Source organism: Mytilus californianus, unplaced genomic scaffold (assembly GCF_021869535.1).
Source record: "Mytilus californianus isolate M0D057914Y unplaced genomic scaffold, xbMytCali1.0.p SCAF_16, whole genome shotgun sequence".
NCBI classification, from domain to species: domain Eukaryota; kingdom Metazoa; phylum Mollusca; class Bivalvia; order Mytilida; family Mytilidae; genus Mytilus; species Mytilus californianus.
This window is the reverse complement of record NW_026262648.1, coordinates 3685329-3711991: the sequence shown is the minus strand read 5'-3', so window position 1 is coordinate 3711991 and position 26663 is coordinate 3685329. Positions and strand designations below refer to the sequence as shown.

The 26663-nt window shown below is 36.9% G+C and overlaps 2 long non-coding RNA genes across 14 annotated transcripts; both read left to right on the top strand.

Moving 5' to 3' along the window:
• Positions 1 to 1025: 1025 nt before the first annotated feature.
• Positions 1026 to 13127, top strand: LOC127726105 (uncharacterized). 12 transcript variants are annotated; one of them, XR_007993339.1, is made up of 7 exons: positions 1026 to 2847; positions 3202 to 3975; positions 5584 to 7542; positions 7899 to 8076; positions 8450 to 8626; positions 10504 to 10682; positions 13074 to 13127. It is a non-coding gene; the product is annotated as an uncharacterized LOC127726105 (long non-coding RNA). The 12 variants fall into 12 exon arrangements; XR_007993338.1 differs by lacking the exon at positions 13074 to 13127 and having other exon boundaries at positions 10504 to 10972; XR_007993344.1 differs by lacking the exons at positions 7899 to 8076; positions 8450 to 8626; positions 13074 to 13127 and adding an exon at positions 9477 to 9692 and having other exon boundaries at positions 5584 to 7150; positions 10504 to 10972.
• Positions 11502 to 12154, top strand: LOC127726106 (uncharacterized). 2 transcript variants are annotated; one of them, XR_007993347.1, is made up of 2 exons: positions 11502 to 11646; positions 12086 to 12154. It is a non-coding gene; the product is annotated as an uncharacterized LOC127726106 (long non-coding RNA). The 2 variants fall into 2 exon arrangements; XR_007993348.1 differs by lacking the exon at positions 11502 to 11646 and adding an exon at positions 11665 to 11727.
• Positions 13128 to 26663: the final 13536 nt, after the last annotated feature.

Below are 26663 nucleotides of genomic sequence, written 5' to 3'. Positions count from 1 at the left end.
TGTGTACTCGGACCTAAGAGGTGAAATCAGGAAATATAGAATCTGTACTTTGGCAACTTCCCTGAGTGATTTGATGGTGTCAATTTATCAAATAGCATAAAACTAAAGGATTTAAACTTTTATTTGATAGAATTTCTGCAAAAATGACCAATTTTGGCATTTTATGGTCAAAATAAGCATTTCATAGCTTTTTCAATTTTGATGCATAAGTGGCATTCTGACTTTCTATCTGACAGGTTTTTATGTGTCAATATTTGGGTTTCTATGCTTCAATCCAGTTGTATTACTCATTTGTGAACTCTGAATCTACAGAAAAGAAGATTATCTCAGACAATATGTGCAAAATGTGTTGTATATATGGTCCTCGTCTAACGCCCTGTTTGGATCAAGTTAAATGTGAGGATCTTGGAACATAAAAGTTGAAGTCCATTATAAAGACCTCACTAAATTTGTATAAAAAGCATTTAACAATGTCTTTTGTACCTGTTTTATGTCACATAATATCTTTCTTTTCTTCTGTAGGATAGCAAGTGGTTCAAATATAAGCCTGTTGAGACTAAAATTGCATGCATGTTTTTCACTAAAAAGTGAAAAATCTTTGTATCAGACCATACTGTCTGCAAAAAAAGTTGAATGCAAGAGTCTTTTTGTGCTCAGATTTATTATATCATGTCACCTGAGTATAGAAATGATAGAAAAGACACAAAATTTTATTTCATATAGCTTCAATATGCATTTTTAAATGTAAATATGTGATACGGCCTAAATTGACCCTAAATTATTTTCAGTCTTACTTGGCCTAAGACCCTTTTAAACTAATGTGATATGTTATTTGTAAGTTTTCTTTCCATTTAAAGTACATTAAATACATATGTAAGGATTATTTATAACCAAAAAGCTTTACAAATTTAAAATTGCTGGAAAATATTACATCTTCATGTAAGGCCCCCCTTCATTGGAAAACCTCCATTTTTAGTCACAGGCTCATATAAATTTGACTTTTTAATAATCATTATAAGTCTGATAAATCAAATGAGTACTCTATTGCTTTTAATACATAATATATTATATATTAAGGCATTTCAAAAGTATTTTTTTGTAATATTTTAATTTTTTAAGCCCCAAATGTTGATAGTTGAAAATTTTCAATTTTAACGTCTAAATTTAACACTCAAAGTTGAATATAGAATTAGTCATATTGTCTATAATATATATCCTATTGCCATGAAACTTTGTAAGCAGTCTTATAATTTAATAAGCTTTGGTCATACCAAGTTTCATTAAGATTGGTCAACTTTTTCTACCCTATTAGGTCCGGGTACACAGTTATCGTCGAATATAGTCCCTAGTGTGGACAGTGTGTTACTTGTCGATTTTTTTTATACCCCTTCCAAATTTATTTCTCCATGTTTTATGACTCAAATAGTAAGTAGGGGGGTGAAATGACACTGTAAAAAAAATTGGGCCATGAATTTTAAAGTAAAGTAGTGATTTGGTCCAGCTGAAAAATGTTAAAAATTAGCACTTCGGAGGCTGTCAAAAGATTTGAAGACCCCCTTAGCATGAAATTGTCCGTATTTTGAGTTAGAGCCGATGAAGTTTTCTATAATTTTGATATAATTTGTCCCAAAAGTAGTACAACACACTGTAAAAATATTATTGAGAAAGCGCAGGTGGGATTTTTTTAATTTTCATTTATTGTCTAAAAGAAATGCACTACGAAATAACTGTGTACTCGGACCATGTTCACTCAGCAAGGTATGTGTATAATATGAATTCATTTAGGAAATAAGTGTTTAAAAAGAGTAAATTTGGTGTGGGATAATTTCAATTTTCCAAAAAAAATATGATCATCAACGTGTCGTCTATAGAGAATGCAGTCATGCAGCCATTGCCGTGAAAGTACATGCAAATCTTCCATAGGTATACATACAAGTTATCATGATCTAATTTTATATAATCTTCATGGAAAGCCTATGTCTAAACCTTATGTGCAGTTCTTGTATAGTTTGTCTTTTTAATGGTAACACGATAGCATGTTTTAAAACTGACTATTTTAAACCAGGCTGAAGCTAGCAAACAATAACTAGCGAACAATAAGCCAGCGAACAATAAGGCGATATATCTACCAACCGAAAAAATGAATAAGACAGCAACGGCCGTTAAATGAAAAATATTTAAAAAGGCAGACATTCCGTCCAAATATTGCAATTTCAACTCTATCATGAAATGGTATGTATCCCATCCATTGATAAAACAAGTCACATCTCTTTTTAGGCTAATATTCAGTACCACAGTAAATCTGCATCTGTCAAGGGATTATTTGTAGGTGTAAGACCACTAATGCACCCACTTCAACTTAGAACGTATGTAAAAGTAGTCCTTCCCTGTAAAATACAGCACCTTTGATGTCATTGTTAAATTGAACTAAGATACACATTTGCAGAAATGGGGGTTGGCCTATTCCATGGCTTCTAGAGAAAAATAATGAGGGGTGTCACGGGGTATGATTATATAGGTCTTGTAGACGAGAAACAGGCGCATCTTTTGCGCAAGGTATCGAAGGGCGCTATGTTCAAAAATCTGAAACTAGAGCTCAAAATATAAAAAATATATTCTTAAAAACAGGGGGGTTGGTCTATTCCATGGCTTCTAGAGAAAAATAATGAGGGGTGTCACGGGGTATGACTATATTTGTCTTGTAGAGGAGAAACAGGCGCATCTTTTTCGCAAGGTATCGAAGGGCGCTATGTTAAAAAATCTGAAACTAGAGCTCATAATTTTGAAAAAAAATGTTAAAAACAGGGGGGTTTGCCTATTCCATGGCTTCTAGAGAAAAATAATGAGGTGTGTCACGGGGTATGACTATATTTGTCTTGTAGAGGAGAAACAGGCGCATCTTTTTCGCAAGGTATCGAAGGGCGTTATGTTCAAAAATCTGAAACTAGAGCTCAAAATTTTAAAAAAAAAATGTTAAAAACAGGGAGGTTGGCCTTTTCCATGGCTTCTAGAGCAAAATAATGAGGGGTGTCAAGGGGTATGACTATATAGATCTTGTAGAGGAGAAACAGGCTCATCTTTTTCGCAAGGTATCGAAGGGTGCTATGTTCAAAAATCTGAAACTAGAGCTCAAAATTTTGAAAAAAAAATTTTAAAAACAGGGGTTGGCCTATTCCATGGCTTGTAGAGAAAAATAATGAGGGGTGTCACGGAGTATGACTATATTTGTCTTGTAGAGGAGAAACAGGCGCATCTTTTGCGCAAGGTATCGAAGGGCGCTATGTTCAAAAATCTGAAACTAGAGCTCAAAATATAAAAAAAAATATTCTTAAAAACAGGGGGGTTGGTCTATTCCATGGCTTCTAGAGAAAAATAATGAGGGGTGTCACGGGGTCTGACTATATAGATCTTGTAGAGGAGAAACAGGCGCATCTTTTGCGCAAGGTATCGAAGGGCGCTATGTTCAAAAATCTGAAACTAGAGCTCAAAATTTTGAAAAAAAATGTTAAAAATAGGGGGGTTTGCCTATTCCATGGCTTCTAGAGAAAAATAATGGGGGGTGTCACGGGGTATTACTATATGGGTCTTGTAGAGGAGAAAAAGGCGCATCTTTTGCGCAAGGTATCGAAGGGCGCTATGTTCAAAAATCTTAAACTAGAGCTCAAAATTAAGAAAAAAATTGTTAAAAACAGGGGGGTTGGTCTATTCCATGGCTTCTAGAGAAAAATAATGGGGGGTGTCACGGGGTATTACTATATGGGTCTTGTAGAGGAGAAAAAGGCGCATCTTTTGCGCAAGGTATCGAAGGGCGCTATGTTCAAAAATCTGAAAGTAGAGCTCAAAATTAAAAAAAAAAATTGTTAAAAACAGAGGGTTGGTCTATTCCATGGCTTCTAGAGAAAAATAATGGGGGGTGTCACGGGGTATGACTATATAGGTCTTGTAGAGGAGAAACAGGCGCATCTTTTGCGCAAGGTATCGAAGGGCGTTATGTTAAAAAATCTGAAACTAGAGCTCAAAATTTTGAAAAACAAATGTTAAAAACAGGGTGGTTGGCCTTTTCCATGGCTTCTAGAGCAAAATAATGAGGGGTGTCAAGGGGTATGACTATATAGATCTTGTAGAGGAGAAACAGGCTCATATTTTGCGCAAGGTATCGAAGGGTGCTATGTTAAAAAATCTGAAACTAGAGCTCAAAATTTTGAACAAAATTTTTTAAAAACAGGGGTTGGCCTATTCCATGGCTTGTAGAGAAAAATAATGAGGGGTGTCACGGAGTATGACTATATTTGTCTTGTAGAGGAGAAACAGGCGCATCTTTTGCGCAAGGTATCGAAGGGCGCTATGTTCAAAAATCTGAAACTAGAGCTCAAAATATAAAAAAAAATATTCTTAAAAACAGGGGGGTTGGTCTATTCCATGGCTTCTAGAGAAAAATAATGAGGGGTGTCACGGGGTCTGACTATATAGATCTTGTAGAAGAGAAACAGGCGCATCTTTTGCTCAAGGTATGGAAGGGCGCTATGTTCAAAAATCTGAAACTAGAGCTCAAAATTTTGAAAAAAAATGTTAAAAACAGGGGGGTTTGCCTATTCCATGGCTTCTAGAGAAAAATAATGAGGTGTGTCACGGGGTATGACTATATAGGTCTTGTAGAGGAGAAACAGGCGCATCTTTTGCCCAAGGTAATGAAGGGCGCTATGTTCAAAAATCTGAAACAAGAGCTCAAAATTAAAAAAAAAAATTGTTAAAAACAGAGGGGCGGTCTATTCCATGGCTTCTAGAGAAAAATAATTGGGGGTGTCACGGGGTATGACTATATAGGTCTTGTAGAGGAGAAACAGGCGCATCGTTTGCGCAAGGTATCAAAGGGCGTTATGTTCAAAAATGTGAAACTAGAGCTCAAAATTTTGAAAAACAAATGTTAAAAACAGGGAGGTTGGCCTTTTCCATGGCTTCTAGAGAAAAATAATGAGGGGTGTCAAGGGGTATGACTATATAGATCTTGTAGAGGAGAAACAGGCGCATCTTTTGCGCAAGGTATCGAAGGGTGCCATGTTCAAAAATCTGAAACTAGAGCTCAAAATTTTGAAAAAAAAATTGTTAAAAACAGGGGTTGGCCTATTCCATGGCTTGTAGAGAAAAATAATGAGGGGTGTCACGGAGTATGACTATATTTGTCTTGTAGAGTAGAAACAGGCGCATCTTTTGCGCAAGGTATCGAAGGGCGCTATGTTCAAAAATCTGAAACTAGAGCTCAAAATTAAAAAAAAAAATTGTTAAAAACAGGGGGGTTGGCCTATTCCATGGCTTCTAGAGAAAATTAATGAGGGGTGTCACGCAGTATGACTATATAGGTCTTGTAGAGGAGAAACAGGCGCATCTTTTGCGCAAGGTACCGAAGGGCGCTATGTTCAAAAATCTGAAACTAGAGCTCAAAATTTAAAAAAAAAATTGTTAAAAACCGGGGGGGGGGGGTTGGTTGGTCTATTCAATGGCTTCTAGAAAAAAATAATGGGGAGTGTCACGGGGTATGATTATATAGGTCTTGAAAAGGAGAAACAGGCGCATCTTTTGTGCAAGGTATTGAAGGGCGCTATGTTCAAAAATCTGAAACTAGAGCTCAAAATTAAAAAAAAAAATTGTTAAAAACAGGGGTTGGCCTATTCCATGGCTTGTAGAGAAAAATAATGAGGGGTGTCACGGAGTATGACTATATAGGTCTTGTAGAGGAGAAACAGGCGCATCTTTTGCGCAAGGTATCGAAGGGCGCTATGTTCAAAAATCTGAAACTAGAGCTCAAAATTAAAAAAAAAAAAATGTTGAAAACAGGGGGGTTTGCCTATTCCATGGCTTCTAGAGAAAAATAATGGGGGGTGTCACGGGGTATTACTATATGGGTCTTGTAGAGGAGAAAAAGGCGCATCTTTTGCGCAAGGTATCGAAGGGCGCTATGTTCAAAAATCTTAAACTAGAGCTCAAAATTAAGAAAAAAATTGTTAAAAACAGGGGGGTTGGTCTATTCCATGGCTTCTAGAGAAAAATAATGGGGGGTGTCACGGGGTATTACTATATGGGTCTTGTAGAGGAGAAAAAGGCGCATCTTTTGCGCAAGGTATCGAAGGGCGCTATGTTCAAAAATCTTAAACTAGAGCTCAAAATTAAGAAAAAAATTGTTAAAAACAGGGGGGTTGGTCTATTCCATGGCTTCTAGAGAAAAATAATGGGGGGTGTCACGGGGTATTACTATATGGGTCTTGTAGAGGAGAAAAAGGCGCATCTTTTGCGCAAGGTATCGAAGGGCGCTATGTTCAAAAATCTGAAAGTAGAGCTCAAAATTAAAAAAAAAAATTGTTAAAAACAGAGGGTTGGTCTATTCCATGGCTTCTAGAGAAAAATAATGGGGGGTGTCACGGGGTATGACTATATAGGTCTTGTAGAGGAGAAACAGGCGCATCTTTTGCGCAAGGTATCGAAGGGCGCTATGTTCAAAAATCTGAAACTAGAGCTCAAAATTTAAAAAAAATATTGTTAAAAACAGGGGGGTTGGTCTATTCCATGGCTTCTAGAGAAAATTAATGAGGGGTGTCACGCAGTATGACTATATAGGTCTTGTAGAGGAGAAACAGGCGCATCTTTTGCGCAAGGTACCGAAGGGCGCTATGTTCAAAAATCTGAAACTAGAGCTCAAACTTTTAAAAAAAAATTGTTAAAAACCGGGGGGGGGGTTGGTTGGTCTATTCAATGGCTTCTAGAGAAAAATAATGGGGAGTGTCACGGGGTATGATTATATAGGTCTTGAAAAGGAGAAACAGGCGCATCTTTTGCGCAAGGTATTGAAGGGCGCTATGTTCAAAAATCTGAAACTAGAGCTCAAAATTAAAAAAAAAAATTGTTAAAAACAGGGGTTGGCCTATTCCATGGCTTGTAGAGAAAAATAATGAGGGGTGTCACGGAGTATGACTATATAGGTCTTGTAGAGGAGAAACAGGCGCATCTTTTGCGCAAGGTATCGAAGGGCGCTATGTTCAAAAATCTGAAACTAGAGCTCAAAATTAAAAAAAAAAAAATGTTGAAAACAGGGGGGTTGGCCTATTCCATGGCTTGTAGAGAAAAATAATGAGGGGTGTCACGGGATCTGACTATTTAGGTGTTGTAGAGGAGAAACAGGCGCATCTTTTGCGCAAGGTATCGAAGGGCGCTATGTTCAAAAATCTTAAACTAGAGCTCAAAATTAAGAAAAAAATTGTTAAAAACAGGGGGGTTGGTCTATTCCATGGTTTATAGAGAAAAATAATGGGGGGTGTCACGGGGTATGACTATATAGGTCTTGTAGAGGAGAAAAAGGCGCATCTTTTGCGCAAGGTATCGAAGGGCGCTATGTTCAAAAATCTGAAACTAGAGCTCAAAATTAAAAAAAAAAATTGTTAAAAACAGAGGGTTGGTCTATTCCATGGCTTCTAGAGAAAAATAATGGGGGGTGTCATGGGGTATGACTATATAGGTCTTGTAGAGGAGAAACAGGCGCATCTTTTGCGCAAGGTATCGAAGGGCGCTATGTTCAAAAATCTGAAACTAGAGTTCAAAATTTGAAAAAAATATTGTTAAAAACAGGGGGGTTGGTCTATTCCATGGCTTCTAGAGAAAAATAATGAGGGGTGTCACGCAGAATGACTATATAGGTCTTGTAGAGGAGAAACAGGCGCATCTTTTGCGCAAGTACCGAAGGGTGCTATGTTCAAAAATCTGAAACTAGAGCTCAAAATTTAAAAAAAAAATTGTTAAAAACCGGGGGGGTTGGTCTATTCAATGGCTTCTAGAGAAAAATAATGGGGAGTGTCACGGGGTATCATTATATAGGTCTTGAAAAGCAGAAACAGGCGTATCTTTTGCGCAAGGTATTGAAGGGCGCTATGTTCAAAAATCTGAAACTAGAGCTCAAAATTAAAAAAAAAAAAATTGTTAAAAACAGGGGTTCGCCTATTCCATGGCTTCTAGAGAAAAATAATGGGGGGTGTCACGGGGTATGACTATATAGGTCTTGTAGAGGAGAAACAGGCGCATCTTTTGCGCAAGGTATCGAAGGGCACTATGTTCAAAAATCTGAAACTAGAGCTCAAAATTTTGAAAAAAAAATGTTAAAAACAGGGGTTGGCCTATTCCATGGCTTGTAGAGAAAAATAATGGGGGTGTCATGGGGTATGACTATATAGGTCTTGTAGGGGAGAAACAGGCGCATCTTTTGCGCAAGGTATCGAAGGGCGCTATGTTGAAAAATCTGAAACTAGTGCTCAAAATTTAAAAAAAAATTTGTTAAAAACCGGGGGGGGGGGGGGGGGGGGGGGGGGGGGGTCTATTCAATGGCTTCTAGAGAAAAATAATGGGGAGTGTCACGGGGTATGATTATATAGGTCTTGAAAAGGAGAAACAGGCGCATCTTTTGCGCAAGGTATTGAAGGGCGCTATGTTCAAAAATCTGAAACTAGAGCTCAAAATTAAGAAAAAAATTGTTAAAAACAGGGGGGTTGGTCTATTCCATGGCTTCTAGAGAAAAATAATGGGGGGTGTCACGGGGTATGACTATATAGGTCTTGTAGAGGAGAAACAGGCGCATCTTTTGCGCAAGGTATCGAAGGGCGCTATGTTCAAAAATCTGAATCTAGAGCTCAAAATTAAAAAAAAAAATTGTTAAAAACAGAGGGTTGGTCTATTCCATGGCTTCTAGAGAAAAATAATGGGGGGTGTCATGGGGTATGACTATATAGGTCTTGTAGAGGAGAAACAGGCGCATCTTTTGCGCAAGATATCGAAGGGCGCTATGTTCAAAAATCTGAAACTAGAGTTCAAAATTTAAAAAAAATATTGTTAAAAACAGGGGGGTTGGTCTATTCCATGGCTTCTAGAGAAAAATAATGAGGGGTGTCACGCAGAATGACTATATAGGTCTTGTAGAGTAGAAACAGGCGCATCTTTTGCGCAAGTACCGAAGGGTGCTATGTTCAAAAATCTGAAGCTAGAGCTCAAAATTTAAAAAAAAAATTGTTAAAAACCGGGGGGGTTGGTCTATTCAATGGCTTCTAGAGAAAAATAATGGGGAGTGTCACGGGGTATGATTATATAGGTCTTGAACAGGAGAAACAGGCGCATCTTTTGCGCAAGGTATTGAAGGGTGCTACGTTCAAAAATCTGAAACTATAGCTCAAAATTTTGAAAAACAAATGTTAAAAACAGGGAGGTTGGCCTTTTCCATGGCTTCTAGAGAAAAATAATGAGGGGTGTCAAGGGGTATGACTATATAGATCTTGTAGAAGAGAAACAGGCGCATCTTTTGCGCAAGGTATCGAAGGGCGCTATGTTCAAAAATCTGAAACTAGAGCTCAAAATTTAAAAAAAAAGTTGTTAAAAACAGGGGGTTGGTCTATTCCATGGCTTCTAGAGAAAAATAATGAGGGGTGTCACGGAGTATGACTATTTAGGTCTTGTAGAGGAGAAACAGGCGCATCTTTTGCGCAAGGTATCGAAGGGCGCTATGTTCAAAAATCTGAAACTAGAGCTCAAAATTAAAAAAAAACATTGTTAAAAACAGGGGGGTTGGTCTATTCCATGGCTTCTAGAGAAAAATAATGAGGGGTGTCACGGAGTATGACTATATAGGTCTTGTAGAGGAGAAACAGGCGCATCTTTTGCGCAAGGTATCGAAGGGCGCTATGTTCAAAAATCTGAAACTAGAGCTCAAGGGGTATGACTATATAGATCTTGTAGAAGAGAAACAGGCGCATTTTTTGCGCAAGGTATCGAAGGGTGTTATGTTCAAAAATCTGAAACTATAGCTCAAAATTTTGAAAAAAAAATTTTAAAAACAGGGGTTGGCCTATTTCATGGCTTGTAGAGAAAAATAATGAGGGGTGTCACGGAGTATGACTATATAGGTCTTGTAGAGTAGAAACAGGCGCATCTTTTGCGCAAGGTATCGAAGGGTGTTATGTTCAAAAATCTGAACCTATAGCTCAAAATTTTGAAAAAAAATTGTTAAAAACAGGGGGGTTGGTCTATTCCATGGCTTGTAGAGAAAAATAATGATGGGTGTCACGCAGTATGACTATATAGGTCTTGTAGAGGAGAAACAGGCGCATCTCTTGCACAAGGTACCGAAGGGCGCTATGTTCAAAAATCTGAAACTAGAGCTCAAAATTTAAAAAAAATATTGTTAAAAACAGGGGGGTTGGTCTATTCCATGGCTTCTAGAGAAAAATAATGAGGGGTGTCACGCAGTATGATTATATAGGTCTTGTAGAGGAGAAACAGGCGCATCTTTTGCACAAGGTACCGAAGGGCGCTATGTAAAAAAATCTGAAACTAGAGCTCAAAATTAAAAAAAAAAAATTGTTAAAAACCGGGGGGGATGGTCTATTCAATGGCTTCTAGAGAAAAATAATGGGGAGTGTCACGGGGTATGACTATATAGGTCTTGAAAAGGAGAAACAGGCGCATCTTTTGCGCAAGGTATTGAAGGGCGCTATGTTCAAAAATCTGAAACTAGAGCTCAAAATTAAAAAAAAAAAATTGTTAAAAACAGGGGGGTTGGTCTATTCCATGGCTTCTAGAGAAAAATAATGAGGGGTGTCACGCAGTATGACTATATAGGTCTTGTAGAGGAGAAACAGGCGCATCTTTTGCGCAAGGTACCGAAGGGTGCTTTGTTCAAAAATCTGAAACTAGAGCTCAAAATTAAAAAAAAAAATTGTTAAAAACCGGGGGGGTTGGTCTATTCAATGGCTTCTAGAGAAAAATAATGGGGAGTGTCACGGGGTATGACTATATAGGTCTTGAAAAGCAGAAACAGGCGCATCTTTTGCGCAAGGTATCGAAGGGCGTTATTTTCAAAAATCTGAAACTAGAGCTCAAAATTTTGAAAAACAAATGTTAAAAACATGGAGGTTGGCCTTTTCCATGGCTTCTAGAGAAAAATAATGAGGGGTGTCAAGGTTTATGACTATATAGATCTTGTAGAAGAGAAACAGGCGCATCTTTTGCGCAAGGTATCGAAGGGTGCTATGTTCAAAAATCTGAAACTATAGCTCAAAATTTTGAAAAAAAAATGTTAAAAACAGGGGTTGGCCTATTCCATGGCTTGTAGAGAAAAATAATGAGGGGTGTCACGGAGTATGACTATATAGGTCTTGTAGAGGAGAAACAGGCGCATCTTTTGCGCAAGGTATCGAAGGGCGCTATGTTCAAAAATCTGAAACTAGAGCTCAAAATTAAAAAAAAAAAACTGTTAAAAACAGGGGGGTTGGCCTATTCCATGGCTTCTAGAGAGAAATAATGAGGGGTGTCACGGAATGTGACTATATAGGTGTTGTAGAGGAGAAACAGGCGCATCTTTTGCCCAAAGTATCGAAGGGCGCTATGTTCAAAAATCTTAAACTAGAGCTTAAAATTAAAAAAAAAAATTGTTAAAAATAGGGGGTTGGTCTATTCCATGGTTTCTAGAGAAAATAATGGGCGGTGTCACGGGGTATGACTATATAGGTCTTGTAGAGGAGAAACAGGCGCATCTTTAGCGCAAGGTATCGAAGGGCGCTATGTTCAAAAATCTGAAACTAGAGCTCAAAATTTCAAAAAAAAATTGTTAAAAACAGGGGGGTTGGTCTATCGAGGGCGCTATGTTCAAAAATCTGAAACTAGAGCTCAAATTTAAAAAAAAAAATTGTTAAAAACAGGGGGGTTGGTCTATTCCATGGCTTCTAGAGAAAAATAATGAGGGGTGTCACGTGGTATGACTATATAGGTCTTGTAGAGGAGAAACAGGCGCATCTTTTGCGCAAGGTATCGAAGGGCGCTATGTTCAAAAATCTGAAACTAGAGCTCAAGAATTAAAAAAAAACAATTGTTAAAAACAGGGGGGTTGGTCTATTCCATGGCTTCTAGAGAATAATAATTAGTGGTGTCACGGGGTATGACTATATAGGTCTTGTAGAGGAAAAACAGGCGCATCTTTTGCGTAAGGTATCGAAGGGCGCTATGTTCAAAAATCTGAAACTAAAGCACAAAATTTTGAAAAAAAAGTCTTAAAAACAGGGAGGTTGGCCTATTCCATGGCTTCTAGAGAAAAATAATGAGGGGTGTCACGGGGTATGACTATATAGGTCTTGTAGAGGAGAAACAGGCACATCTTTTGCGCAAGGTATCGAAGGGCGCTATGTTCAAAAATCTGAAACTAGAGCTCAAAATTTAAAAAAGAATTGTTAAAAACAGGGGGGTTGGCCTTTTCCATGGCTTCTAGAGAAAAATAATGAGGGGTGTCACGGGGTATGACTATATAGATCTTGTAAAAAAGAAACAGGCGCATCTTTTGCGCAAGTTATCGACGGGGGATTTGTTCAAAAATCTGAAACTAGAGCTCAAAATTTAAAAAAAAAGTTGTTAAAAACAGGGGGTTGGTCTATTCCATGGCTTCTAGAGAAAAATAATGAGGGGTGACACTGGGTATGACTATATCGGTCTTGTAGAGGAGAAACAGGCGCATCTTTTGCGCAAGGTATCGAAGGGCGCTATGTTCAAATATCTGAAACTAGAGCTCAAGAATTAAAAAAAAAATTGTTAAAAACAGGGGGGTTGGCCTATTCCATGGCTTCTAGAGAAAAATAATGAGGGGTGTCACGGGGTATGACTATATAGGTCTTGTAGAGGAGAAACAGGCGCATCTTTTGCGCAAGGTATCGAAGGGCGCTATGTTCAAAAATCTGAAACTAGAGCTCAAAATTTAAAAAAAAAGTTGTTAAAAACAGGGGGTTGGTCTATTCCATGGCTTCTAGAGAAAAATAATGAGGGGTGTCACGGGGTATGACTATATAGGTTTTGTAGAGGAGAAACAGGCACATCTTTTGCGCAACGTATTGAAGGGCGCTATGTTCAAAAATCTGAAACTAGAGCTCAAAATTTAAAAAAAAATTGTTAAAAACAGGGGGGTTAGCCTATTCCATGGCTTCCAGAGAGAAAAAATGAGGGGTGTCACGGGGAATGACTATATAGGTCTCGTAGAGGAGGAACAGGCGCATCTTTTGCGCAAGGTATCGAAGGGCGCTATGTTCAAAAATCTGAAGCTAGAGCTCAAAATTTAGAAAAAAAATGTTATAAAACAGGGGGGTTGGCCTATTCCATGGCTTCCAGAGAGAAAAAATGAGGGGTGTCACGGGGTATGACTATATAGGTCTTGTAGAGGAGGAACAGGCGCATCTTTTGCGCAAGGTATCAAAGGGCGCTATGTTCAAAAATCTTAAACTAGAGCTCAAAATTTTGAAAAAAATGTTAAAAACAGGGGGGTTGGCCTATTCCATGGCTTGTAGAGAAAAATAATGAGGGGTGTCACGGGGTATGACTATATAGGTCTTGTAGAGGAGAAACAGGCGCATCTTTTGCGCAAGGTATCGAAGGGCGCTATGTTAAAAAATCTGAAACTAGGGTTCAAAAATTTAAAAAAAAAGGAAAAAACAGAGGGCGTTGGCCTATTGGTGTTATACCTCCATTGATTTTCTTTTTTTTTTTTTTTTAAATTTGCAGTTTTCAAAAAAATGTGGAGAATTTATCTTTGTTTCAAATTAAAAAATTAACATAACATTTCATTGCATATAAGAAAATAACTATCACTGTCAGTTTACCAATCAAATTTGCCCCTTATTTAACCTGTGTACAAGCTTTAGTAACCATGCAACCTCAAGTTTCCAAAATATTCTATAGAAACCCCAAATAAAACAATAATGATTCTTTGAAATACCCAAGATACATGTATATGTTTATGACCCAGAAATGTTTTACTGCAATAAAATGATGGATTAATTACCTACAACTGTCAAATTCAAGGGAATATTTTTTTCGACCTATTTTTGTATGCAACCGGATGTGACGTGCCATGATTTGGTGGTATTACACCTGAAGAAGACATTTTTATTTAATACACTGAAAGGGATTTTTTCATTTGTAATACTGTTTTTTCAAGCCTTCCTGTCATGTTTTGTCATAATCAGTTCAATAGTTGAGAAAAATCTAGTATAATGTACGACGACATCTTCAGCGATTCGTGCAAAATTTCTTCGAAAAATCCAAACCAAGCCGCATCATGATAGAATATAGTGTGGACCAATAATGATTAAATATTTATCTCATCTGCCTACAAACAGTTGAATTTGATACAAAAGATAACTTTAGGATGATAAATACCACTAATGGATCCTTTGTCTTCTTTATAAGGTCTCTTTTGGTCCATTTATACATGTCATTTCCTCAAAATTTCAACTTTTCAGGCCAATAAATAAAAATAATGAAGTAACTTTCACTCATTTATGATAGAAATGTTATAATAAATTACATTGAGTAATTGAAGTATTAAGCAGAATGAACAATCCATATAAAAGTTTACGGGAGGTTTTAATAAGTCCTTAAGTAAAACTTAAATTTACGCTGCGTTCCAGAGAGGGACATAAAAAGCTTCTCTATTAGTGAATAATTTGTTGGTACTGCTTTAAAAAATAATCACATTTACTTATAACTATATATTTATTAAAATATTTCTGAGAAAAAACTTTCTAATATAGCAGAATATAAGAAAAAAGGAGAAAAAGCTCCTCAAAACACCGTAAAGTGTGGCTTGTTCTGTTAACTAATATTCATGGTATGTTCCAATTCCAAGGAAATGTTCTCATAAAATATGTTTTGGAGACTCAATCCACTCAGAATATTTCATTATTTGTAATATTTCACTTGAATAGCAAGAAATTTTAACACATGAGAGTACTCACAAGGTCAAAGGTGCATATACAGCACCCCATATTAGGTGTAATACCACCATTGATTTTCCCCTATAAGTCTTTTTAAAATTTGCACTTTTCAAAAAATTGTGCAGAATTTATCTTTGTTTCAAATTAAAAAAATACTTGGCATGAGTAAAGTTTTATCCTGTCCAGTACTATAGAAAAAAATTCACATAAAATTTCGTTGCATATAAAAAAATAACTATAACTGCCAGTTAACCAATCAAATTTCCCCCCTTATATAACCTGTGTACAAGCTTTAGTAACCATGCAACCTCAAGTTTCCAAAATATTCTACAGAAACCCAAAATAAATAAAAAAAATGATGCTTTGAAATACCCAAGATACATGTATATGTTTATGACCCAGAAATGTTTTACTGCAATAAAATGATGGATTAATTACCTACAACTGTCAAATTCAAGGCAATATTTTTTCGACCTATTTTCGTATGCAACCGGATGTGACGTACCATGCATTAATTGGTGGTATTACACCTATTCAATGGCTTCTAGAGAAAAAAATAATGTGGAGTTTCACGGGGTATAGCTATATAGGTGTTGTAGAGGAGAAACAGGCGCATGGTTTGCGCAAGGTTTCGAGTTGCGCTTTGTCCAAAAACTGAAACTAGGGCTCGGAATTTCAAAAAAATTTGGGAAAAACAACTGGAATTTGCCTATTCCATAGCCTCTGGAAAAAATAATGAGGGATGTCGCGGGGTAAGACTATAAAGGTCTTGTAGAGGGCGCATAGTTTGCGCAAAGCTTCAAGAGGATCTATGTTTAATTATGTCGAAAGGAACTAAAACTTAGTGAGGAACAAAGCCAACTCAAATGTCAGACAAGAATGTGAAAATCGTAAAAAAGACATATCAGAGTCAGCAAAGAAGAATTTCTTGTCATATGAAGACAAAATGAAAATCCAAATTCCCCCATCCGAATTATATGATGAAAGAGATTGTAAAATGTGTAATGTAAGTACTGATAAAGAGAAGGCTGAACACTTGCTGAATTTTTTTCAAGGGTATTTCGAAAAAGAAAACGATGAAGATGAAAGAACTTTAGTGCGAAGGCCAGCTGGTATACAACCTAAAAATCTATATACTACTGTAAATTCAGAAATTATTGCGTGCATTTATTATTGCGATTTTTTCATTTTAGACTAAAATGCGATTTTAATTTTTGCGATATTGAGAATAAGATGTTTAATTCATATAAAAAAATTCAAAACGCGAGTTTAAATTATTGCGATTATAACCCTGACGCATTTTTCGCAATAATAAAAACATCGCAATAATTTCTGAATTTACAGTATTACAGACTTAATAGACAGTCTACTTTGTATTATTTTCAAAAGTCTATTTATATTAGAGGTTTTGTACCAGAATAAAACAAAATCGGCAAAGAGTACTGAGTTGTTAAAAAGATATGATAGTAAAACTACATACAGACCAGTTAACTTTATCATTGACAATCCAAGCGCCACATTCTTAAAGACGGTATAAGTACCCTCGTCCACGTGCGTGCATTGTCTGATATAAATAAATGTTTACTAGGCAAAAATAGAAACGTTACCCTGGTTTTTAATTAAAAGAAATTACATATATTAATTTATAATATTTTCAAGATTAAAACTAGTGACCTGAATGATTTATCTATCATTTACTAATTTGTTAAAAATTCGAAGACGACGTTACGTCATTTTCTGATTTTAAACAAATAAGCATTTTTTCAAACATTTACCTGTATCAAGATGGAATTGAGTTGTCCTTTTGGTCATTAAATGTGTCGAGCACTATTGTTAACAAAAGGTCGCATTAAAAAATTGAAAAAGTTACACGTAAGTCAATGCCACCTCTACGTCATAATAGAGATTTCCAATAAAATGACATACGTACCTAACTCGACGTACGCACGTAACGGGACCGGTTATTGCTAACCTATTAATTTTGTTAAATGCGCCATTCAAGTTTTAACTAAGTATTCCTAAACTATAAAGTCCATTCAGGATAAATTTTATCTATATCAAGTATTTCTAAGATGATGAAAAACGAAAGAAATCATGATTTTTATATATCACGTGATTATTGATATTCCCGCCAAAACTTCACTGTCATAAGACCACGTATATACACGTATCTTTACCTATCATACGATTGATTTGAGTTGTCTTTCATGGTTTTGACCATGACTTTGTTTTTCGATATACTTTGCAAATGAACCTCTGATTAAAAGTGGACGAGAATGCCAATTTATATACTTGTTACACTTTTACGACAACTATATTGCCACTTCAGTCTTTACAGTAATTTTCTTTTTAAAATGTACTTTTGATAAGTAAGGCTTGATATTGTCATAGTTGTTTTTGGATTAAGACTACCCTTACTAATCCAATTAGAAGTGGATTCTAAAACTATCACATATTGATTGAGTTAAGCAAAAATTTTTATTTTCAATTTTTGTCTCGCATAAGAGGTATATATTTATATATAAAAGTTAAACTCTACGACATATCCATGCATAGGATCACCATTGAAGGTGATATATGTGTAAACCAAGCTCTCTGAAGGAAGGTTTTTACAGATTGTTCTTATGTCGTGCTGTTGCACCACTGTCCCAGGCTTAGGGAGTGGGGGTTGAGCACTCATTCTTTATGTGCTTGTCCCATGTCAGGAACCTGTGGTTCACTTGTGGTCGTTGGTTCATATCTGTTATATTTGTTTTTCGTAACTTGTTTTGTTTTAAATCAGGCCGGTAGTTTTCTCAATTGAATTGTTTCATATTTTTCAAGTTGGTTCCTTTTATAGTCGACTATACGGTATGGATTTTTCTCATTGATGAAGGCCGTAAGGTTGCCTATCATTGCTTACATCAACTTCATTTCTTATTGGCAATCATACCATATCTCCTTATTTTTTTTTCTTTTTAACTAAATACGTTTAATATTCACAGGTAATTTAACATTTAAGAATCAGCTTTCAGTACCTGGCGGTACTTTAAGATCGGTACTCTGTGTCTTTCATTATAAAAATGTAATTGTTTTGGGCTCAATTCAATATTGATTAGTTGAGCTATTTCCAACTGAATTTTACAGGTTTTTTTTTCTTATATTGTGCTGTTAAACAGAGTGTTGATCGCTGGTAAACGCGTTTAATCAGGCCAAATTTTATATTGGCTTTCCCAAGTCAGATGCTTTCAATTCAGTGGATGTCGTTGGTTACTTTCTGTCATTTTGTGTTAATGTTACTCTTGTAAAAATGTTTTATTTTCGTTTGAAAAGTTTACATTTTTCAAAGTTAATGCCTTATATACTAGTATCTGATAATACGGTATGAGTATTTGCTTATTGTTGACGACAGCACGAGCCACTGTAGTCGTAATTCACACCATTTGGACTCTGTTTGATTGTTTGACCCCAGGAGTGTAAGGAATAAATCGAAAAAAGAATGCATGCTAAGCATACTAATGCTTTTGAAGAGAAAATTGAAAATATTTGTTGAACGGACAGACTGGCGGACGGACAGACAGGGTGATTGTAATATGATTGCAGGTACAATATTTTGTCAGTGTATGTATATTAAATGCTAGTGATACAAGGAAGTCTGAATCAAAACGGGGTAATCTTTACTTGTTAAAAATATTTTTTTACTATTTAGAATAATAATTGCATGCCTACTGGAATATTAGTACAATAGCAAGTCACAAGGATAATGGAACAATAAAAACTAAGCTTTTTGATACAAAGAAACATGGAGAAAAATCAAACAAATCATGCAACAAAAAGTGATATCAAAACAAAACAAGTGTTGCTAGAATAATAATAAATGCACTTAAAGCATAAATTATATAAACAGGTTTTTATTAAATATGGATTTGACTGGTAGCAGGCCAGCCTCGATTACGGGTTCAATTATTTTGTTGGACAATTCGATCCAGCGAATTGCTATCATTTCATCATCCTTAATATATATGTAATATTTGTCGCTGGATATAAGACATACATCAGTATCATCATCATCATAAGAATTATAGCTGGAGGCTAAATCTTCGTCGTATTTATTATAGCTTGTAAGTTTTATAGCTTGAGGCTAAAATCTTATCTGATATTTTAGCCAATTTATGTCAAAAACTTATTTTATGCATGCATCTATTTGCTACATAATTTTTATAAACGCCCAAGTTAAAGCCAATAGAGATCATAGAAGTATGTTTATCAAATGATCATGTCTACTCATAATTAAAACAGTTAGAAAGGGATTGACTCGTTCGACTAAAACGAAGCACAAAAACAGCAATTACTAGTATTTCAAAATAAACTCCATGTACCGATCTTAGAGTATTCACAGCTACTGAACACTATCTTAAAAACAACTAAAACTAATAAATACAGAATAATAATCCAGTCTAGAATATTAATCAATTATTGCGTACTGTTACACCACTGTCCAAGGTAAGTGGACCCGTTAACATTATGTGTGGCGGTGACTGTCCCAAGTAAGGAGCCTGTAATTCAGTGGTTATCATTTGTTGCTGTGCTTTCGTTCATTTTTTTTTGTACATTAATTAGGCCGTTAGTTTTATCGTTTTTGTTGTTTTACATTTGTAATTTTGTAGCCTCTTATAACTGACTTTTCGGTATGGGCTTTGCTCATTGTTGAAGGTCGTACGGTGGTCTATAGTTGTTAATTTCTGTGTCACTTGGTCTCTTGTGAAGAGTTGTCTCATTGACAATCATACTACATCTTCTTTTTTGTACATATCACAAATTAAGTAAAAAAGTACATAAACACTCTAGAAAAGCAAGATCTTGTGTCATGTCAAAAGCGCAGAGTGTCTGTAGGACCATAAGGGTTCATAACTGTATAGCAGATTATATGTAGTTTCTATAAAATGTAATGATAATTTATCAGTAAAAGATACATGATTATTTGTTAGTGGGATTATATATAATTAAATAAATTAATATTTATATTAAAAGTAACAAGAATATGTGTCCATTAGATTACACGCCAGTATTACATTTCCGTGTTAAGTGAGCTCTAAATCCAGGAAAAAATCCAATTCAGTATGTAGTCTTAAACTTTTAAATCTCGTGCGAGATGTCTAATGTTCAAACATTGTTGTTTTTAAAACGTATTTAACAAAGCCAAACGACAATCATTTAATTTTTTTTGGTGCTATACAATTTGTGATTATGGCCGGATCCAAGATATTTGAGATAGGGCGTAGTTCCCGATAATTGAATTATTACTGCCGAGCGAAGCAACGCGAAAAAATATTGAACGATTTTATACGAAATATTTGTTTAGATAACGTGGAAAATGTGAGATGTTCAAAATTCCTTGGCGATCGAAAGGGGGGAGTACGCCCTCTACCCCTGTATCTGCGAATGCACGTTTAGGTATACATGATCAAAACCTCGTCCCATGCATTATTATAGTTAAAGACTAAAAAGTACTATTTGATAAATGTATCAATGATATGAATTTCTGCCCACGTCAAATTATCTTGAATTAAATTATAGAAAAATTTTTTTTTTTTAAAGTTAGTCGCGTACACCTTTTACATTCGGGTGTGTTGGAATCCACTTTTTAAACGTTAAAACTAATAAAAAAAAAAAGAGATAACCTTCTCGCTTCGGATTTCATTATTTTAATATTTTCATGCTAAATGTTTACTTGGTAGTTTTTAAAATTCATATGTTGAGAAGAACTGAAATATGGGTCAAATGAAATGACAAGAAATGATGGGTGTATTTGATTACAAGTTGCTAGTTTACTTATTCCATTAAAATATTTTTGTCAATAAAATCATTAAAAATTTAATAACAAAATATTTAAAGATTAAAAAAAGTAGTTGGGGTTGATTTTTACATTAAGTCTATATCAGCAAAAATGCGTGTTCAAAGAGCAAACAATGCATGCAGTGTATGCTCCCCTCCGTCATGCTTCGATACAATAGGAAGATATACGTTGAGTTAGGTCGGTTATGTCGAGTAAAGTCATTTTATTGGAAATCTCTAATGAGAAAGAACGAGCTATTGTGTTGTTGGCAGCAAAAATGACTCTAATACAGGTTGCAAATCATCCCAATGTCTCTAGAATGAATATTGAAAGGCTTAAGACTCGTCTTAGAGAAACTGGCACGACAAATAATCGTCCCCGAGGTTGCAGGCAACGTGAAACGAAGTTACGTCAAGACAGTCACATCCGCATTATTCATCTCCGGAATCGATTTGTAAACTTGTCACAAACAGCACGACAAACTCATGGAAGAAACAAAAACAGGCTTTATTCCCAACAGTTTGTATTCGACTGCATCAAGTTTGCCTAAGAGCTCATCGTCCGTTGAAGGGACCTATCCTTACGCAACGTCACAGGATGTCGCGACTTGAATGGACTCGGGTACGGATTCGATGGAATAGGCTAAAATGGAGACAAGTCTTTTTTACCGATGGATAGAAATTCAACTTGACATTTAACGACGGCAAAGCCAGTGTCTACCGGAGGTGAAATGCATGATTTTCTGATGCGTGCGTACAGGAAACGGATCTGTTTGAGGGTGGCGGAATTATTGTATGGGACGGAATAACTTACCAGGAACGCACCGATCTGACAATTATTGAAGGTAACCTAAATGCAAAAAGGTTTAGGAACGAAATTCTGGCTCCACTCGTTCTCCCGTTTCTCCGAAGGCATCGTTTTGACCACAATTTTCAGCAGGACAACGCCCGTTATCACGTGGCACACATTTCAATGATTTTTTTGAGAATAATCACATTCGTGTGTTGCCGTGGCCAGCAATGTCTCCAGATTATTGCCAATGGAACATTTTTGGGACGAACTTGGACGACCCATCGGAAAGAGCCAAAATGCATTGGAAACGCTCGCCAATCTTCGAATAGCATTGTTCAGGGAATGGAACAACACAAAGAGCCATTGATAAAGAGGGATGATCATGGGTAGTTCCTTCAAATACTGGAACATGAACGACAACCATATCACCATTCTGAAAGTTCCGAGGGCCAGTTCGGATACTGTAATGAAATGGTGGGATATTAGAAAAGTAAAAGACAGCACGTATGAAACCTAGTGCGACCAAATTTAAACGGATATAAAATGAATGAAGATAGAATATGATGCAGCAATCAAAGAACATGAGAAAAAATAATGGACAAGCTGGACAAATGTGACCACAAACTCAAACATGCAGAACTATTTCATTAGTTAACTTCACGAAAATAAAATGGCAGAGGACAAGGTGATGAATGTTTGGTATGCAAAGAAATAGTAAGAACAAGAAAGAGAAATTCAATAGATTGACGGAGTGTGATGTGTTAAAATAAACTAGAGTAGATATCGAGATCTTAAAAATTGAGGGTAATACGTTGCATCATAATCATACCTCTCGTAAATACCACACATATGACGTTTACTATGTGCCGCACTTAATGTAATGTCACGTCACTTTGACATGTTACTATGACTAGTACATCTATCACATAGTCAAGAAGTCTTTTATTTCTATCTTAAGAAGGGAAAATGGATACAAAGCTGAAAGCCATTCGTTTCGGACATAAACGAGCACTTACAAGACTTTGGTAGAATTTTGGAGACATAACTGTAGAGATAGTTTCGATATAGAAATTGAGGAAGTCACAGCTATTTTAGATTTCGTGTCACAGAAAAGTGATATTCAGAAAGGTCTTAATGATAGAAGCTTGCTCGGATGAAGACGTGGTGGAAGAAATTCAGCAAACAGATCAGTACATGTTCGTTTACATTAAAAAAACCGTCAAATTAAAAACTCATTCAATCCTCACAATCAACTAGTCATAATTTACCCGTCAATACTACCGTTTTTCAAGCTAGTCATTTTACTCCCTCTGATACACCCATACATATCATGATTTCACCTACAGGCAATAGTGTACCCGCAAGCGACTCCTCTCAATCGAACCCGCACGCCAATTGATTCAGGTCGACACCTCTTGTACAATAAAATGCAGCATAGTTTATACTAGTAGCCCTGCTATATCAGAGAAAACCGTTAAACCCATTGGTTACTAGTAACCTTTACATTCTCATAACCTTTACAGTCTTGGAGAATCATCAAGAATATAGACCTTCTAGAGAGGTTAGTTTAAACATAGTTATTTTTAGTGGATTTGGAAACAAATTATTGTAACTTATATTAATCATATCCCTCTCTACTTTGCTGGTGCGAACGCTGCCTTGTAGCGGCATTAGCCTTGTCTCTTTCGAAATCTACAAGGTTGTCTTTTACGTGCAGTGATATAGATCTCTCTTAATGCGGGTCAGCCGTTTATCGTACCCTTCCGACAGACTATCATCGTTCCTGAAGACAATACTCGCAAATGGTGTCAAGGCAGAGCCGAAAATTTGGTCCCTGAAATTTTCTCCAAGGAACGAACCTTTGTGTTTGAAAAGAGAGGTTGTGACTCCATGTCTAATTGTTTGATCCAAGAAATAAATGACTGAGATTACCTATCTATTTCTCAAAGAGATCATTGACATCACCCCGATTTCGCCTTCGCAATACCTTATCAATGCGGTACGAGGTATTCAGAAGTTCTGGATCCCTGTATTTCCTCACCGTTGAAATCATGGGAATTGGTAAACAAGCGGGTCCGACCCTGCTGTATACTAGGCATGTCTGCATACAAGTTACAGTACACCTTATTTTCTTTCATATTTCGTATGACTTGCTGCCAAAGGTCTTAAGTCGATCTCTGTTTGGTGGTGTTTTGTTGGTGAACGAGATCATCTAAAGTACCAATCGCGCATGTGCGCGTAGATTTGGCTTTACAGTATTTGATCATCTTCCCATCATGGTGTGGTCCCAGTGGTCGAGAAAACCCGGCTTTCCTCCATTCTGGCGGGATCAACGTCGTGTTTTCGGCATATCACTTTGACCTCTTTGTTGTGGAATTCAGTAACCTTTTCCGTCCATAGTTTTATGAATATGCTTGACTTAAATACGGTATAAAAGAGCAACCTTGATCGTCATACCTTCTTGGTCTTTGGCGGCACTAAACAGTCGTATTTGGCAAGGAAAACATTGATGATGCTAAGAATAAACGTGAATTCTTTGTTCTGTTGAGATAGAACTGTAATCCAAGTTTCACCTAAACGAACAGCGTTCAGGCATCGTTTCTCGAATTTACGTCGAAATGTTTTATCCGTCCAACGAACTTTTCTATTGAGACGCCCAGACCAATTGAACTTTTTTGCCATTTTTAAGCACAAATCCTGCATAAGGACCCCAACCTCAAACATAAAATGCAAATTCATTGTGTTTCAACTAGTCTAAAGATAGAAACAAGAATATGGCTTTTTGTAAACAATGGTAGAGACACCTTAAAGGGATGTAATCCTAGGGTATATACAAGTATGTCTTTCACACAAAACGTCAGAGATACCCCAGCCCCAAACACCTTAGAAGGAAGCACCCCTTCAATTGATACAAATAAAGGGATGGCATCCAATAGTGTTGATATGAATATGGATCAGTTCAAAGATTTCTTTCTTGATAATGAAGAACCAAAAACTTGCGGCGCTTCACTGAAGAGGAAGAAGGGACAGTTCTGCAAGAGTAAACCGGGAAAAGATGGGCTCTGCTGGAGACACAGCAAAGAACCACGCCAGCAGAAGAAGGAAGAGGATACCCCAGTTGGAGGGAAAATCGTGGTGAAAGCCACCATGAAAGAACTCCGAGAAATCGCGAAGAAGGAGGGACTCAAGGGATACAGTAGGAAACCCAAGGGGGAATTGGTAAAGTTAATCGAGGACAAAACCGCCCACAAATTTACTCGCGAAGAGGTTTTCACCAAAAAGGAACTGAAGACCATTGCCAAAAGACGGGGAATCACCAACTATTCCCGACTAGCGAGAGCTGCTCTGACTGAGCTGGTGAAACATGATATCGAAAATGCACCCATCGAAGAGGAAATCAAAATTGTCGACCGACGCAATGCATTGAAAGGTGTATTTGGTACAGTCACCATTGAACCACTCAAGCAGCATAATTTGGAAACGTTTTTCCAGATCAGCCGAGGAACCATTTCCAATGAAATCGAAAGTACCCTCACCCAAGAGAAAGCATTGAAGGTGCAAATAGCATTAACAGAAGAGTTAGTGAAATCAAACCCTGCATTCGGAGAGAATATCTACGTATATCCCACCTTCAGATCATGTCAGGTTACGATCACCCAATCATCAGACCTCGATTTCGAGATTTCCCTTGTGGCAGAGAAGGTTCAGGAAAATATGGCCAAGTATATCCGCGATGGTAGTGGGTGGACATTTAAAAAGATCGATAAGCTAGAAATGCACTTGAACAAATTCAAACCACTCGCCGGGAAGTCTTACATCCCACTCCCACAGAAGCTCACCCAAAAGAAAGCTATCATACTCCTTTTTAGAAATGAAGATGATCATTGCTTCAAGTGGGCAGTGTTATCAGCACTTTACAATCCGGAAGTAGACAGGAAATCAGCAAATCGAGTCACACAGTACAAACAGTGGGCAGGCGAGCTTAACTTTGATGGGATTGAATTCCCAGTTTCCCTCAAGGCAATTAACAATTCGAGCGGCAAAATCCAAACCTCAACATAAACGTTTTTGGTTACGATGGTGTTAAGAAAGGTGAAGATGAAGAGGAGGATCTCTAAGTATATCCCCTGAGAATATCGGAGAACACCGGAGAGAAACACATAGACCTCATATTTTTTACCCATAATGACAAGCAGCACTACTGCTGGATTAAGAGCCTTTCACGCCTTCTGACCTCTCAAGTGACAGGACACAAAGAATCAGTATACTTCTGCCGTAGGTGTTTGTGTCACATTTCCAGACATGACATCCTAGACAAGCACATGGAATATTGCAGTCAGAAGAAGCCGGTCAGAATCGAGATGCCGGAAGAAGGAACCTTCATCAGTTTCCAAAACTACCAACGCCAGATGAGGGTACCATTCATAATCTATGCGGATTTTGAGTGCTTTACGTAAAAAATGGACACCTGCCAGCCAGATCCATCACGAGCCTACACCAAGGCATATCAACTGCATCAGCCATCTGGATTCTGTTACCGCATAAAATATGTACACGGTGACTACAAAGATTCAGTCGTTTACTGTGGAGAAGATGCAGCCAAGACATTTGTGGAGTGTATGAAAAAGGAAATCGGAGAAATTGCCAAAACCTATGAAACCAAAATTGCGATGGTAATGACGGATTAAGATAATGAGAATTTCGCGGAGAGAACACTCTGTCACATTTGTGGTAACACTTTGGGTGGGAATAAGGTTCGGGATCACAATCATCTTACTGGCATATATCGAGGTGCAGCACACAATGAGTGTAATTTAGCGTTTCAGCTACCCAAATTTGTCCCCATCGTATTTCATAATTTGAGTGGGTATGATGCCCATTTATTTGTGAGGGAATTAGGATTCGGAGAAGGAAAGATTAACTGTATCCCCTATACCGATGAAAAATATATTCGCTTCTCCAAGAAGGTTGGAGATATCGAGATGAGGTTTATTGACTCCATGCGATTCCTACTCTCCTCCATTGAAAACTTGGCAAAGAATCTGACCAAGGATAAATTCAAGGCAACGCAGAAGTGTTTCGGTGATCACACCGAACTGATGATTAGGAAGGGAGTATATCCATACGATTATGTAGATAGTCCCACCAAGCTGGAGGAAACACAGCTACTACGTACGGAGAATCTGACCAATGATAAATTCAAGGCAACGCAGAAGTGTTTCGGTGATCACACCGAACTGATGATTAGGAAGGGAGTATATCCATACGATTATGTAGAT